This window comes from Rissa tridactyla, chromosome 24, assembly GCF_028500815.1.
Source record: "Rissa tridactyla isolate bRisTri1 chromosome 24, bRisTri1.patW.cur.20221130, whole genome shotgun sequence".
NCBI lineage: Eukaryota > Metazoa > Chordata > Aves > Charadriiformes > Laridae > Rissa > Rissa tridactyla.
The window spans coordinates 1,788,596-1,804,427 of NC_071489.1; positions in this window are offsets into that span (position 1 = coordinate 1,788,596).

Consider the following 15,832-nt stretch of genomic DNA (forward strand, 5'->3'; position numbering starts at 1 on the left):
TACACAGGGACCGGGTGAGCATCTTGTCTGCAGCCGTAGATGGAGTTTTCACATTTCTCAAGAAAGCAGCAGGGCCGTAAGGTATAACGTCTTTCAGGCTGTGGGGTGCCTGTTCACTTTCCCCCACAGTACGCAGGGTACCGCCGTGTCCCTGGAGCCTTTGCGGCTTGCGGCAGCCCCTGGTGTAGGTTGGGTCAGGGCTTTGCTGACTCTGTGGGTCTGTAGCAGAGCCTGGAGTCCGTGGGAAGACAGAAGATAGGAGTTGATGGTGTGGCGGTTTGGCAGAAGCGCAGTGGTAATGTTGTGTTTCTTCGTCTCTTAGGTGCTGTGAATAACTATCACCGCAGCCTCGGACTCCAGAATTGGTGTGGAGTGGGCAAACAGAATGCCACGGCGTTTGTGAGGCTGAGGGTGTCGTGAAAGAGGTTGGCATCTCCTCTCAGGATGCTTATTGCTGGTGCTGTGGCTGCCTCTGGGATTATTTTTTCTTTTCCTTTTGCAGAGGAAGAGGAGGAACCTGGTGACTGCGGAGCTGTATCGGATGGCTGGTTTTTGTGGACTGCATCGAAGAAGGATTCAGATGCCTGGCCTGCCAAAAGCTAAGTTGACAGTCAGGTGCCGGAGAGGGACCGAGGTGGACAATTGCAAAATGGGGTCTTTGACGTTAGCGTAGTGGCGAGGGCTGTCCCGGGGCACAGTCATATTTAGGAAGGCAAAGGATGTGGCTTACTGTTCAGTGTGACGCTAGCGCATCCCAGGCAGGGCAGTTCCAGCCTGTGCATGTTGTCATGTCGTTCATGTGGTCTGTGTTGTGTATCTTATCCCTTTCTTGGGTCTTGAGGTCATCTTTGAGTTCCAGGAGCACGATGTGGGGCCCCAGGTGTCATCCTTAGGGTCTCGAACGCTCGGGCCCGTGGGCGTAGCACTATTCGGCTGCCGCTCTTCTTGCGTTAGCATCTTAAAGCATGCATCGGTCTTGCATCTCGGAAGTTTCCGGACGGCCCACTTCCATGACTGGGATTTCTTCCCTGCGTCGTTACGTTCTTAGGTCTTGAAGGCAGGCTTCCTGCACGTCCATCTTATTGGGGTCAACAGTCCATTCTTATTATGTACCATCACATTCTACACTTTGTTTCAGGGGGTTCCGTAGACCGTCTTCACATTGACATCATCACGATCCCACAGATTTTCTTGCACAACGGTGACTTTGGTCCCCATGTCATCTTTCTTGCTGAGAGTTTTCTCTCATCTTTGAGGCGCGTCGTTCGTAGCGTTCTGTGTAGTGTCTGTCTGTAACTGTGAGTGTTTGGCTCGGGGCTGCCCTGCCTGGGCGCGTAGTGTCCAGCGTGGGCGGAATCGTGTGGGGAGTCTATATGTAGTACATGAATCTATGTTGATCAGGGCAAAGGTGTTAGAGTTATCTCAGGGTAGCCATCGGGAGGCTGTGTAGATACCTCTTCTGTTTTGTTTGGAAAGAGCAGAGGCATGTTGGAAAGGCAATACAGCAGTAGTGAAGAAGAGTTCATGTGGAAGAGGGTATGGCTGGTTTTGGTGCGGATTTTTTTTCTGCAATTTTCTTTGTGTACGGTTGTATTTGGACCTTAGATGGTATTTGTAAAAAGGTGCAAGACTTTTTGTTGTTATGACTCTATTGCTCTGCCTCAGGGTGATTTCTCTGATGTCGTTCTTGCAGATGCAACAGGACAAGCTTGGCAGGGCAGCGTAGAAGAGGAGAGCAATGTAAGAAGGTGAGTCAGCACGTGGTATTAGAGAGAAGATGTGGCTTTGAGTACTGTATGTATTGGTTCTTTTCAATTTGAAGTTTTGAAGTGATGAATGACATGGGATGTGGGGATGGGGATGAGTCAGTCAAGGTCAGCAGCAGTGGATGGGCTGAAGTATCACATCTTTCTCAGATGGAGCAAATTTCAAGTGTTAAGCAACCCACTTCAGTTGGGTTTTACAGGCGGTTTGCAAGCCTTCAGGTTGCACGCCTCGGGAGGATGGGTGGGCAAGGTGAGGGAGAGGGAGATGGGAATTTGGTAGGGTTTTGGGCGATATCTCAGCATGTGTTTCTTTGGTTGGTGTGACACGCAGGGTCAGAGGGGCGATGCTGCACGCCCACTGAGTAGTCCCAGCAAGTGAGGCGGGTTGTGGACACGTTGGTGTCTAATAGCCCAGTACTACATTGCAGCTCAGTGGAGTGTTTGTCTTTGGTTTTGCAGGCGCCACAGGCATCCGGAGCTGGACGAATGGTGGAGGTGAGCTGGGTAGTAGAGAGGTAGCGCACGGGGGTGGTGGTTTCCTGTAAGCTCAACAGTAATATTGTGTGTCTTAGGTGTTTTAGGTGCCAGAACCAGAGAGTGCCACAGAGTCCAAATCTGGAATCCATGCGGAGCAGGTGAGCAGAAGGGTACGGTGCATCTGATGTGGGGGATATTGCAGTACAAGTTAGAGTTGACGGATGCGATGGTGCCTGATGGCACCGTTTTGTGGAAATTGGGGTTCCCTTGTTTGCTTTTGCAGATGATGAAGAGGAAACTCAGCGACTCCAGGATGCATCGATTTGGTACAAGGTAATTTTTTTTTTTTTTTTCTTGTTGAGCAGGGCCAGAGTGCCGGCCCTCAGAAGGGGAAGTTGAGGTACCGGCAGCGGAGCTTCCTTGGGGAGGGGAGGGGAGTGGACAGGGTTGGAAATAGCAGCGAGGCATTTAAAAGGGAGTGCAGCGCTCCAGGCTGTCCAGGAGCAGTGCCCTTTGGGCACGTAAGTGGAGCCGTAATTGTCCTGACCGTATGTGACGCTATCTTGCGTGGTACTGCCTTGTGCTTTGTCTGGAATTGGATCGCTCTGTAGTGTTCTTGTCTGCAGTCTCAGGCGGTGCAGCACGGTAACGCCTGTATTCCGTTACGTCTTGCGCTGTATTGCTCGGTCATTGTCTTGACTGCAATCTGAGTCTGTCACGTTGTACCGTTCCCTACGTCGTTACTTTGATGGATTGTTCTGCATCTGACTGTATTGCGTTGCCAGGCTCTGTGTTGTTTTTGAATTGCGTTGCTCTGTAACTGTCTTGACTGCTGTCTGAGACTGTCTTGCATTGTCTGGTTATGTATTTTTTTGTTTTGTGTTGTATTGTGTATTTGAAATGGTATTGCATTGCCCAGCTCCGTATCGGTTTCGCATCGTAGCACCCCGTAATTGCCTTGACTGCCAGGTCGGACTGCGTTGCGTCGTATAGTTCTGTATTTTGTGTGGCGTTCCATCAGTCTGTACTTTAAATTGTATCACTTTGCCTGCCCCTATCTCGGTTTTGTGTCGTATCACTTAGTCATTGTCTTGACTGCCATCTGAGATGATCAGGCGTGGTAGCCTTCCATATTTTGTTTTGAATCGCATGGTTGAGTATTTGAACCTCTATTGTGTCGCCTGGCCGTGTTTTGGTTTTGCAGCATATGGCTTTGTCATTGTCTTGACAGCCGTCTGATATATTCTGTCGTCATTCCGCATGGTACTAAGGATTTTTTTTTTTAATTCGGTTGTTCTTCCTTTGACCACGTATTCCCTTGTTCTGCCCTGTATCACGGTACGTCTCAAATTGTTTCGGTCTGTCACTGTTTTGGCTGTCACGTGAGACACTCTGGCATTGCATCCTTAAGTATTTTGTTGTGTATTTGAAGGTTGTGTATTTGAAATTGTATTGCACTGTTTGGCGCTATTTCAGTTTTGCATCGCATCACTCTGTAGTTTCCTTAACCGCCATCTGAAACCATCTTGCACGGTATTGTTCCATATGTTGTTTCTTTAGCGGATTGTTTTGTATGTGACCATATATTGCGTTGTCGGGCAGGGCGTTGTTTTCGCGTCATATCTCTCTGTAATTTCCCTGATGGCCACCTGGGACAGTTTTGCAGGGTACCGCTCTGTACCGTGTTTCGTCTTGCGTTGCATTGCCCCATAATCGTCTCGACTGCCATCTCAGGCTGTCTGCCATTATAATTGCTGTATTGCAGGTTTTTTGATTCATCATTCTTAAGTTACCCTATGTATGGTATCGTATTGCCCTGTATTGTGTTACGTCTTGCATGGTATTGCTCTGTATGTGTCTTGACTGCCATCTGAGACCGTGGAGTTGTACTGTTCGGTATGTTGTTTCTGGAACGGATTGTTCTGTACCTGACCACATATTGCATTGCCGGGCAGCGTGTTGTTTTTGCATTACGTCGCTCAGTAATTTCCTTGACTGCCATTTGAGATGGTCTTGTGTCGTACGCTTAAGAATTCGGTTCTGTACTATGTTCTTGTATATTTGAAATAGTATTGCTCTGCCTGGCTCAGTATCGGTTTCGCATCGTGTTGCCCCATCATGCTCTTGACTGCTGTGTGATCTATTCTGGCATTGTACCACACCACATTGCGTGTTTTTTAATCGGTTGTTCTTTGACTGTGTAATGTCTTGTACTGCCCTGTATTGTGTTACTTCTTGCTTTATAGCGCGCTGTCATTGTCTTGACTGCCTTCTGATCTTTTCTGGTATTACAGTTGAACGTATGCTGGGTTTCTTAATCGGTTGTTCTTCGTTTGGCTGCATGTTGCCTTGTTACCACCTGGTATGGTGTTGCGTCTTGCATTGTATTGCCCTGTCATTGTCTCGACGGTCATTTTACATGTTCTGTCCTAGGACCGCGCTGTGTTGTGAATTCTTTCATGGGTTGTTGTTTCCTTGACTGTGTCGCCTGGTAGGGCCCCGTATCGTGTTCGGTCTTGCCTTGTATTGCTCTGTCATTGTGGTGACCGACATCTGATATATTCTACCATTATATGGCACTGTACCGTCAATTCTTTCATTGTCTGCTCTGCATTTGATTGTATGTTGCCTTGTACTGCCCTGTGTAATGTTAGATCTTGCATTGTATTGCCCTGTCATTGTCTTGCCCGTTATTTTAGAGTCTCTGGCACTGTATTGTGCAATTTTTAACCGGTTGTTCTGTATTTGACCGCTGTTGCGATGTCACTCCCCTTTTCCCCCCAGGCTGCTGCTTGAGCTATAACGACCAGCAGGAGTCGCAAAGAGTGGCACTTGAACTTTGTGGGATGGCTGTCACCGGAGTCAAAACACTGTAAGTCAGTTAGCTTACTATAGAACTAGCGGACAGACCAAGAGCCCTTTGAGCTTTCTTGCAAGGCAGCGGCCTGTTCACCAGCATTTCCCGGGGACACTCACGTAAGGTTCTGCTCTTGGAGGCTGAGGGATGCCTTGCCGCAACAGATTCTGGGTAAGTGACTAATAGCATGCCAGACTTTGCAATCTTAGCTGAGCGATGTAAAGGGTTTGATCATGCAGATATGATCCTTTAGAGGTAAACCGTTGCCCAAGTCCGGGGCGAGGATGGGATCCAGCCGCACCTAGACTCCTCTCTGAGAAGGAGTTTAGAAAGCAAGGGGGTCCTTTCCGAGCCTCGTGACTCAACGGGAGGGTCTCCCAGACAGCTTGTCTGACCCTGGCCCCTAGGCAGGAAATAATCCGGGCTACGTGTCCACGGAATCTGGTAAAGCGACGTCATGTGCACTGCTGCCTTTGGAGAATCACTGTGTTGATGTTTCTGAATGTTTCTCTACTTTTCTCTTAGGAGTGAAGTGAATTGCTTCACCCGCCACAACTGCATATTGCCTTGTCCGGCCCTGTATTGGGTTACGTCTTGCCTTGTATTGCCCTGTCATTGTCATGATTGCCGCCTGATCCATGGTGTCATGGTAGTGCACTGCATTGTGAATTTTTTGACTGGCTGTTATTTATTTGACTGAGTACTGGCTGGCAGTGGCCTGTATTGTGTTATCTTGCACTGTATTGCCCTGTATTTGCCGTGACTGCCATCTGAGACTTCCTGAGATTGTAGGGCGTTCTGTTGTGGGTTTTTTAATTGGCTGTTCTTTGTGTGACTGTGTATTGCCTTGTGCTGCCCTGGATGGTGTTACACTTTGCATTGTATTGCCCTGTCATTCTGTTCGCTGTGACCTTAGACATTCTGTCATAAGATTGTACTGTACTGTGTTTTTTTTTTTTTTATTGGCTGTCATTTGGCTGTGTATTGCCTTGTACTGCCCTGTATTGTGTTACGGCTCATGTTGCATTACTCTGTCATTGTTCTGACTGTGTTTTGGGACAGTGTCATAGTGCTGCACTGGATTATGGGTATTTTAACTGTTCTTTACTTGGCTGCGCGTTGCCTTTTACTGCTCTGTATGATGTTAGGTCTTGCACTGTATTGGTCTGTCATTGTCTTGGCTGTTATTTTAGACTGTCTGGGATTGTACTTATTTATTGTGAAAGTTCCATTGGTTGTTCTTTATTTGACTGCTGGGGTGGTGTGGGTGCCCCTTTGTTTTGGTGCCCCTTTGTTTTGGTGCCCCTTCGTTTTGGTGCCCCAATCATCCATGGAGTTGTTTTGAGTGGTACTTGAAGTTGGGGGATGGTTGGCAACACAGTGGGGACCTAGATATGTTGTTCCCATGCTGATGTGACTGTAAGTCAATTAGCTTACCCCATAAGTAGTGGACAGCCCAAGACCCTTTTGACTTCCCCTGCATGGCAGGGGCCTCCATGCCAGGATCTCCCCTGGAGCAGGGACGCTCACTTAAGGTTCTGCTCCTCGAGACTGAGAGATCCCTTGCCACAACAGATTCTCAGTAAGTGACTAATAGCATGCAAAACCTTGTAGCCTTAGCTCAGTGATATAAAGGGTTGACGGCGCAGATTTAATCCTTTAGAGGTAAACCGTTGCCTAAGTCCGGGGCTAGGAATTGGATCCAGCCGCACCTAGACTCCTCTCCGAGAAGGAGTTTAGAAAGCAAGGGGGTCCTTTCCGAGCCTCGTGACTCAAGGGGAGGGTCTCCCAGACAGCTCGTCTGACCCTGGCCCGTAGGCAGTAAATAGTCTGGGGTGCATGGCCATGGAATCTGGTAAAGCGCCGTCACGTGCACTGCTGCCTTTGGAGAATCACTGTGTTGATGTTTCTGAATGTTTCACTGCTTCTCTCTCAGAAGCAAAGTTAACCGCTTGGCCTGCCACAACTGCGTATTGCCTTGTCCAGCCCCGTATGGCGTCACGTTTGGCATTGTATCGCCCTCTATTCGCCCGGACTGCCATCTGATCTGTTCTGGCATTGTACTGGTGCGTATTGTGGGTTTTTTAATCGGTTTTGCGTTATTTGAATGCGTATTGCCGCGTATTGCCCTGTCTAGTGTTGTATCTTGCATTGTACTGCCCCGTCATTCCGTTCACTGTCACTTTAGACGTTCTGGGATTGTAGTGATCTGTATTGTGCAGGTTTTATTTGTTGTTCTGTGTTTGACCGTGTATTGCCTTGTTACCACCTTGTATTGTGTTGCGGCTTGCATTGTATCACCGTGTTATTGTTCTGAGTGCCATCTGATACGTTTCGGTGTTGTACAGCCCTGCGTTGTTATGTCTTCCATTGTATAGCTCTGTCACTGCCTCGACTGCTGTCTCACACGTTTTGGCATTGCATTGCATGGTATTGCGGGATACTTAATTGGTTGTTTATTTCACCGTGTATTTCACCGTACTGCACTGTATTGCATTATTTCTTGCCTTGTATTGCTCTGTCATTGTCTTGACTGACATCTCCATTTATTTTTGTTTTCTCCCGCACTGTACTGCGGTTCTTCTAATCGGTCGGTATTTAGTTGACTGCGTCTCCCGTTCTACTCTGTCGTGTAATGTTGCATCTTGGATCGTGTCGCCCTATAGTTGTTTTGACTGCCACCCGAGACCGTGTGGGATCGTACTGCACCGTATTGTGGCATTTTGATCGGTTGTTTTCTATATTATTCTGTATTGCGTTGTAGCAACCTGTATTGTGTTACATTGTGCATTGTGTTGCCATGAAATAGTCTTAACTGTCCTTTTACACTCTCTGGGGTTGTACCGCACCGAACTGAGGGTGTTTTTGATCGGCTGTTCTATATTTGACTACGTATTGCTTTGTACTGCCCTGTATTTTCCTAAGTCTCGCGTCGTATTGCCCTCTCACCGTGCCGCGAGCCATCTGATGTATTCTGGCGTTGACAGGCACTGTATTGAGAGCTTCTTAGGCTGTTGTACTCTATTTGACCCTGCATCAATTTTGTGATCGGTCGTTCCCTATTTGACTGTGTATTGGCCTTGTACTGCCCTGTGTAAAGTTACGTCTTGCATTGTATTGCCCTGTCATAGTATTGTCTGTCATAGTCTGTCATAGCACCAGGATGTGCCCTTGAGCGGGGATGCTTGCTTCAGGTTCTGCTCCTCAAGGCTGAGAGATCCCTTGCCGCAACAGAGTCTTGGTAAGTGACTAATACCACGCTAAACCTCGTAGCCATAGCTCAGTGATATAAAGGGTTGATGGCGCGGATACAATCCTTTAGAGGTGAACCGTTGCCCAAGTCCAGGGCTAGGAATTGGATCCAGCTGCACTTAGACTGCTCTTCAAGAAGGAGTTTAGAAAGCAAGGGGGTTGTGGCTCAACGGGAGGGTCTCCCTAACAGCTCGTCTGACCCTGGCCCCTGTGCAATAAATTATCCGGGGTACGTGGCCATGGAACCTGGTAAAGGGATGTTACATTCACTGCTGCCTTTGTCGAATCACTGTGTTGATGTTTCTAAATGTTTCTCTACTTCTCTCAGGACTGAAGTGAATCGCTCCACCCGCCACAACTGCATATTGCCTTGTCCAGCCCCATATTGGGTTACCTCTTGCCTTGTATTGCCCTGTCATTCTTTTGGTTGCCATCTGACCCATGGTGTCAGAGTAGTGCACTGCACTGTGAATTTTTTGTCTGTCTGTTATTTATTTGACTGAGTATTGCCTTGTACTGCCTTGTGTACTGCGACGTAGTGCTTTATATTGCCCTGTAATTGCCTTGACTGCCATCCGAGACGTTTTGAGATCGTACGGCAGCGTAGTGCGGGTTTTCTGGTCAGCTGTTCTTTATTTGACTGTGTACTGCCTTGTGCTGCCCTGCACGGTGTTCCGTCTCACGTTGTCATTGTCTTGACCGACATGTGGGATTCTTTGCCATTGTACTGCAGTGTGTTTTGGGTATTGTAGTTTACTGTTCTTCATTTGACTGTGTATTGCCTTGTACTGACCTGTATAACGTTATGTCTTGCACTGCATTGCCCTGGCATTGTCTTGACCGACATCTGAGACTGTCTGGCATTGTACTGTACTGTATTGGGAGTCTTGTAATTTGCTCTAATTTATTTGTCTGCGAATTGGGTTGTACTGCCCTGTATACTGTAACGTGTGGCATTGTACCACCTGTCACTGGCTTAGCGGTGGCTTTAGAGATTCTGTCGTAAGACTGCAGTCCATTGTGAACTTCTCTATTGGTGATTCTGTGACGGCGTATTGCCTGGCACTGCCCAGTACTGTGTTACGCTTTACGTTGTATCGCTCTGTCAGTGTCTTCAATGACATCTGACATTTTCTAACATGTGATGGCACTGTATTGCCAATTTTTCCATTGGCTATTCTTTATTTGAGCATGTATTGACGTGTAGCGCTCTGTATAATGTTAAGTCGTGCACTGTCTTGACTTTCGAATGGAAATTCTAGAGGCTGGCGTGGCGCCAAGTGGGAAAGGGTGGTTTTGAGGCTGAAGGCAGCAGGAAAGCCCACAGCCCCAAGGTCTGTGGGGCCACGCAAGCGGTTCCCAAAGAGCTTTAGAACAAGGCACAGTTTTCCCCCCTGGCTCTTTGGGCGTGGGAGCAATCTCCCGATCTCCGGACATATGGAAATTTTGGAGGCTGGCGTGGCGCCAAGTAGGAAAGGGTGGTTTTGAGGCTGAAGGCAGCAGGAAAGCCTGCAGCCCCAAGATCTGTGGGGCCACGCAAGCGGTTCCCAAAGAGCTTTAGAACAAGGCACAGTTTTCCCTCCTGGCTCTTTGGGCGTGGGAGCAATCTCCCGATCTCCCGACATATGGAAATTTTGTAGGCTGGCACGGTGCCAAGTGGGAAAGGGTGGTTTAGAGACGCTGAAGGCAGCAGGAAAGCCAGCAGCCCCAAGGTCTGTGGGGCCACACAAGCGGTTCCCAAAGAGCTTTAGAACAAGGCACAGGTTTCCCTCCTGGCTCTTTGGGCGTGGGAGCAATCTCCCGATCTCCCCACATATGTAAATTTTGGAGGCTGGAAGGGCGAAAAGTGGGAAAGGGTGGTACTGAGACTCTGAAGGCAGCCGGAAAGACCACAGCCCCAGGGGCTGTGGGGCCACGCGAGCGGCTGCCAAAGAGCTTTACAGCGAGGCACGGCTTTCCCTCCTGGCACTTCGGGCGTGGGAGCTGTTGCCAGAGCCGCGGCCCTACCGGAAAATGCTTCGCAGGCTGGAGCGGCGGCGCTGAGGCTGACGGCCGCCGGAAAACCCGCAGCCCCACGGGCTGTGGGGCCACGCGAGCGGCTGCCAAAGAGCTTTCCAACGAGGCACGGCTTTCCCTCCTGGCTCTTCGGGCGTGGGAGCTGTCGCCAGAGCCGCGGCCCTCCGGAAAATGATTCAGAGGCCGGCGCAGCGGCGCCACGTGGGCGCTGGTGGCGCCGAGGCTGACGGCTGCCAGAAAGCCCGCAGCCCCAGTGGCTGTGGGGCCACGTGAGCGGCTGCCAAAGCGCTTTCCAAGGAGGCATGGCTTTCCCTCCTGGCTCTTCGGGCGTGGGAGCTGTCGCCAGAGCCGCGGCCATACTGGAGAAAGGTTTGAAGGCCTGCCCGGCAGCGCCACGTGAGCGCCGGTGGCGCCGAGGCTGACGGCGGCCGGAAAGCCCGCAGCTCCACGGGCTGTGGGGCCACGCTAGCGGCTGCCAAAGAGCTTTCCAAGGAGGCACGGCTTTCCCTCCTGGCTCTTCGGGCGTGGGAGCTGTCGCCAGAGCCGCGGCCCTACCGGAAAATGCTTCGCAGGCTGGTGCGGCGGTGCCACGTGGGCGCCGGTGGCACCGAAGCTGACGGCTGCTGGAAAGCCCGCAGCCCCACGGGCTGTAGGGCCACGCGAGCGGCTGCCAAAGAGCTTTCCAACGAGGCACGGCTTTCCCTCCTGGCTCTTCGGGCGTGGGAGCTGTCGCCAGAGCCGCGGCCCTACCGGAAAATGCTTCGCAGACTGGAGCAGCCGCGCCACGTGGGCGCCGTTGGCACCGAGGCTGACGGCCGCCGGAAAGCCCGCAGCCCCACGGGCTGTGGGGCCACGCTTGCGGCTGCCAAAGAGCTTTCCAAGGAGGTACGGCTTTCCCTCCTGGCTCTTCGGGTGTGGGAGCTGTCGCCAGAGCCGCGGCCCTACCGGAAAATGCTTCGCAGGCTGGCGCGGCCGCGCCACGTGGGCGCCGTTGGCACCGAGGCTGACGGCTGCTGGAAAGCCCGCAGCCCCACGGGTTGTTGGACCAAGCGGGCGGCTGCCAAAGAGCTTTCCAAGGAGGCACAGCTTTCCCTCCTGGCTCTTCGGGCGTGGGAGCTGTCGCCAGAGCCGCGGCCCTACCGGAAAATGCTTCGCAGACTGGAGCAGCCGCGCCACGTGGGCGCCGTTGGCACCGAGGCTGACGGCCGCCGGAAAGCCCGCAGCCCCACGGGCTGTGGGGCCACGCTAGCGGCTGCCAAAGAGCTTTCCAACGAGGCACGGCTTTCCCTCCTGGCTCTTCGGGCGTGGGAGCTGTCGCCAGAGCCGCGGCCCTACCGGAAAATGCTTCGCAGGCTCGCGGCAGCGCCACGTGGGCGCCGGTGGCGCCGAGGCTGACGGCCGCCAGAAAGCCCGCAGCCCCACGGGTTTTGGGGCCCCGCAAGCGGCTGCCAAAGAGCTTTCCAACGAGGCACGGCTTTCCCTCCTGGCTCTTCGGGCGTGGGAGCTGTCGCCAGAGCCGCGGCCCTACCGGAAAATGCTTCAGAGGCCGGCGCGGCGTTGCCACGTGGGCGCTGGTGGCGCCGAGGTTGACGGCCGCCAGAAAGCCCACAGCCCCAGTGGCTGTGGGGCCACGCGAGCGGCTGCCAAAGAGCTTTCCAAGGAGGCACGGCTTTCCCTCCTGGCTCTTTGGGCGTGGGAGCTGTCGCCAGAGCCGCGGCCCTACTGGAAAAAGGTTCGAAGGCTGGCGCGGCGGCGCCACGTGGGCGCCGGTGGCGCGGAGGCTGACGGCCGCCGGAAAGCCCGCAACCTCACGGGCTGTGGGGCCACGCTAGCGGCTGCCAAAGAGCTTTCCAAGGAGGCACGGCTTTCCCTCCTGGCTCTTCGGGCGTGGGAGCTGTCGCCAGAGCTGCGGCCCTACCGGAAAATGCTTCGGAGGCTGGCGCTGCGGCGCCACGTGGGCGCCGGTGGTGCCGAGGCTGACGGCCGCCGGAAAGCCCGCAGCCCCACGGGCTGTGGGGCCACGTGAGCGGCTGCCAAAGAGCTTTCCAAGGAGGCACGGCTTTCCCTCCTGGCTCCTCGTGCGTGGGAGCTGTCGCCAGTGCTGCGGCCGTACCGGAAAATGCTTTGCAGGCTGGCGCGGCGGCGCCACGTGTGAGCTGTTGGCACCGAGGCTGATGGCCGCCGGAAAGCCCGCAGACCCACGGGCTGTGGGGCCAAGCGAGCGGCTGCCAAAGAGCTTTCCAACGAGGCACGGCTTTCCCTCCTGGCTCTTCGGGCGTGGGAGCTGTCGCCAGAGCCGCAGCCGTAACGGAAAATGGTTTGCAGGTTGGCGTGCCGGTGCCACGGTGGCGCCGAGGCTGACGGCCGCCGGAAAGCCCGCAGCCCCTCGGGCTGTGGGGCCACGCGAGTGGCTGCCAAAGAGCTTTCCAACGAGGCACGGCTTTCCCTCCTGGCTCTTCGGGCGTGGGAGCTGTCGCTAGAGCCGCAGCCCTACGGAAAATGCTTCGCAAGCTGGCGATGCGGTGCCATGTGGGCGCCGGATGGCGCTGAGGCTGACGGCCGCCAGAAAACCCACAGCCCCACGGGCTGTGGGGCCACGTGAGCGGCTGCCAAAGAGCTTTCCAACGAGGCACGGCTTTCCCTCCTGGCTCTTCGGGCGTGGGAGCTGTCGCCAGAGCCGCGGCCCTACCATAAAATGCTTCGCAGGCTGGCGATGCGGCTCCATGTGTGCGCCGGTGGCGCTGAGGCTGACGGCCGCCGGAAAGCCCGCAGCTCCACGGGCTTTGGGGCCTCGCGAGCGACTGCCAAAGAGCTTTCCAAGGAGGCACGGCTTTCCCTCCTGGCTCTTCGGGCGTGGGAGCTGTCGCCAGAGCCGCGGTCCTACCGGAAAATGCTTCGCAGGCTGGCGCGGCGGCGCCACGTGGGCACCGGTGGCGCCGAGGCAGACGGCCGCCGAAAATCCCGCAGCCCCACGGGCTGTGGGGCCACGCGAGCGGCTGCCAAAGGGCTTTCCAACGAGGCACGGCTTTCCCTCCTGGCTCTTTGGGTGTGGGAGCTCTCGCCAGAGTCGCGGCCCTACCGGAAAATGCTTCAGAGGCCGGCGCGGCGGTGCCACGTGGGCGCTGGTGGCACTGAGGCTGACGGGCGCCGGAAAGCCCGCAGGCCCACGGGCTGTGGGGCCACGCGAGCGGCTGCCAAAGAGCTTTCCAAGGAGGCACGGCTTTCCCTCCTGGCTCTTCGGGCGTGGCAGCTATATCCAGAGCCGCGGCCCTACCGGAAAATGTTTCGTAGGCTGGCGCAGCGGTGCCAAGTGGGCGCCGGTGGCGCCGAGGGTGACGTCCGCCGGAAAGCCCGCAGCCCCACGGGCTGTGGGGCCACGCGAGCGGCTGCCAAAGAGCTTTCCAACGAGGCACGGCTTTTCCTCCTGGCTCTTTGGGCACGGGTGCTGTCGCCAGAGATGCGGCCATACCGGAATACACTTTGCAGGCTGGCGCGGCAGCGCCACGTGGGCGCCGGTGGCACCGAGGCTGACGGCCGCCGGCAAGCCCGCAGCCCCACGGGCAGTGGGGCCACGCTTGCGGCTGCCACAGAGCTTTCCAACGAGGCACGGCTTTCCCTCCTGGCTCTTCGGGCGTGGGAGCTGTCGCCAGAGCCGCGGCCCTACCGGAAAATGCTTCGCAGGCTGGCGCGGCGGCGCCACATGTGCACCGGTGGCGCCGAGGGTGACGGCCGCCGGAAAGCCCGCAGGCCCACGGGCTGTGGGGCCACGCGAGCGGCTGCCAAAGAGCTTTCCAACGAGGCACGGCTTTCCCTCCTGGCTCTTCGGGCGTGGGAGCTGTCGCCAGAGCTGCGGCCCTACCGGAAAAAGCTTCAGAGAATGGCACGGCGGCGCCACGTGGGCGCCGGTGGCGCTGAGGCTGACGGCCGCCGGAAAGCCTGCAGCCCCACGGGCTGTAGGGCCACACGAGCGGCTGCCAAAGAGCTTTCCAACGAGGCACGGCTTTCCCTCCTGGCTCTTCGGGCGTGGGAGCTGTCGCCAGAGCCGCGGCCCTACCGGAAAATGGTTCGCAGGCTGGCGCGGCGGAGCCACGTGGGCGTCGGTGGCGCCGAGGGTGACGGCCGCCAGAAAGCCCGCAGCCCCACGGGCTGTGGGGCCACGCGAGCGGCTGCCAAAGAGCTTTCCAAGGAGGCACGGCTTTCCCTCCTGGCTCTTTGGGCGTGGGAGCTGTCGCCAGAGCTGTGGCCATATTGGAAAATGGTTCGCAGGCTGGCACGGCGGCGCCACGTGGGCTCCGGTGGTGCCGAGGCTGACGGCCGCTGGAAAGCCCGCAGCCCCACAGGCTGTGGGGCCACGCGAGCGGCTGCCAAAGAGCTTTCCAAGGAGGCACGGCTTTCCCTCCTGTCTCGTCGGGCGTGGGAGCTGTCGCTAGAGCCGCAGCCCTACGGAAAATGCTTCGCAAGCTGGCGATGCGGTGCCACGTGGGCGCCGGTGGTGTTGAGGCTGATGGCCGCTGGAAAGCCCGCAGCCCCACGGGCTGTGGGGCCACGCGAGCGGCTGCCAAAGAGCTTTCCAACGAGGCACGGCTTTCCCTTCTGGCTCTTCGGGCGTGGGAGCTGTCGCCAGAGTCGCGGCCCTACCGGAAAATGCTTCAGAGGCCGGCGCGGCGGTGCCACGTGGGCGCTGGTGGCACTGAGGCTGACGGGCGCCGGAAAGCCTGCAGGCCCACGGGCTGTGGGGCCACGCGAGCGGCTGCCAAAGAGCTTTCCAAGGAGGCACGGCTTTCCCTCCTGGCTCTTCGGGCGTGGCAGCTATATCCAGAGCCGCGGCCCTACCGGAAAATGTTTCGTAGGCTGGCGCAGCGGTGCCAAGTGGGCGCCGGTGGCGCCGAGGGTGACGTCCGCCGGAAAGCCCGCAGCCCCACGGGCTGTGGGGCCACGCGAGCGGCTGCCAAAGAGCTTTCCAACGAGGCACGGCTTTCCCTCCTGGCTCTTTGGGCACGGGTGCTGTCGCCAGAGATGCGGCCATACCGGAATACACTTTGCAGGCTGGCGCGGCAGCGCCACGTGGGCGCCGGTGGCACCGAGGCTGACGGCCGCCGGCAAGCCCGCAGCCCCACGGGCAGTGGGGCCAAGCGAGCGGCTGCCAAAGAGCTTTCCAACGAGGCACGGCTTTCCCTCCTGGCTCTTCGGGCGTGGGAGCTGTTGCCAGAGCCGCGGCCCTACCGGAAAATGCTTCGCAGGCTGGCGCGGCGGCGCCACATGTGCACCGGTGGCGCCGAGGGTGACGGCCGCCGGAAAGCCCGCAGGCCCACGGGCTGTGGGGCCACGCGAGCGGCTGCCAAAGAGCTTTCCAAGGAGGCACGGCTTTCCCTCCTGGCTCTTCGGGCGTGGGAGCTGTCGCCAGAGCTGCGGCCCTACCGGAAAAAGCTTCAGAGAATGGCACGGCGGCGCCACGTGCGCGCCG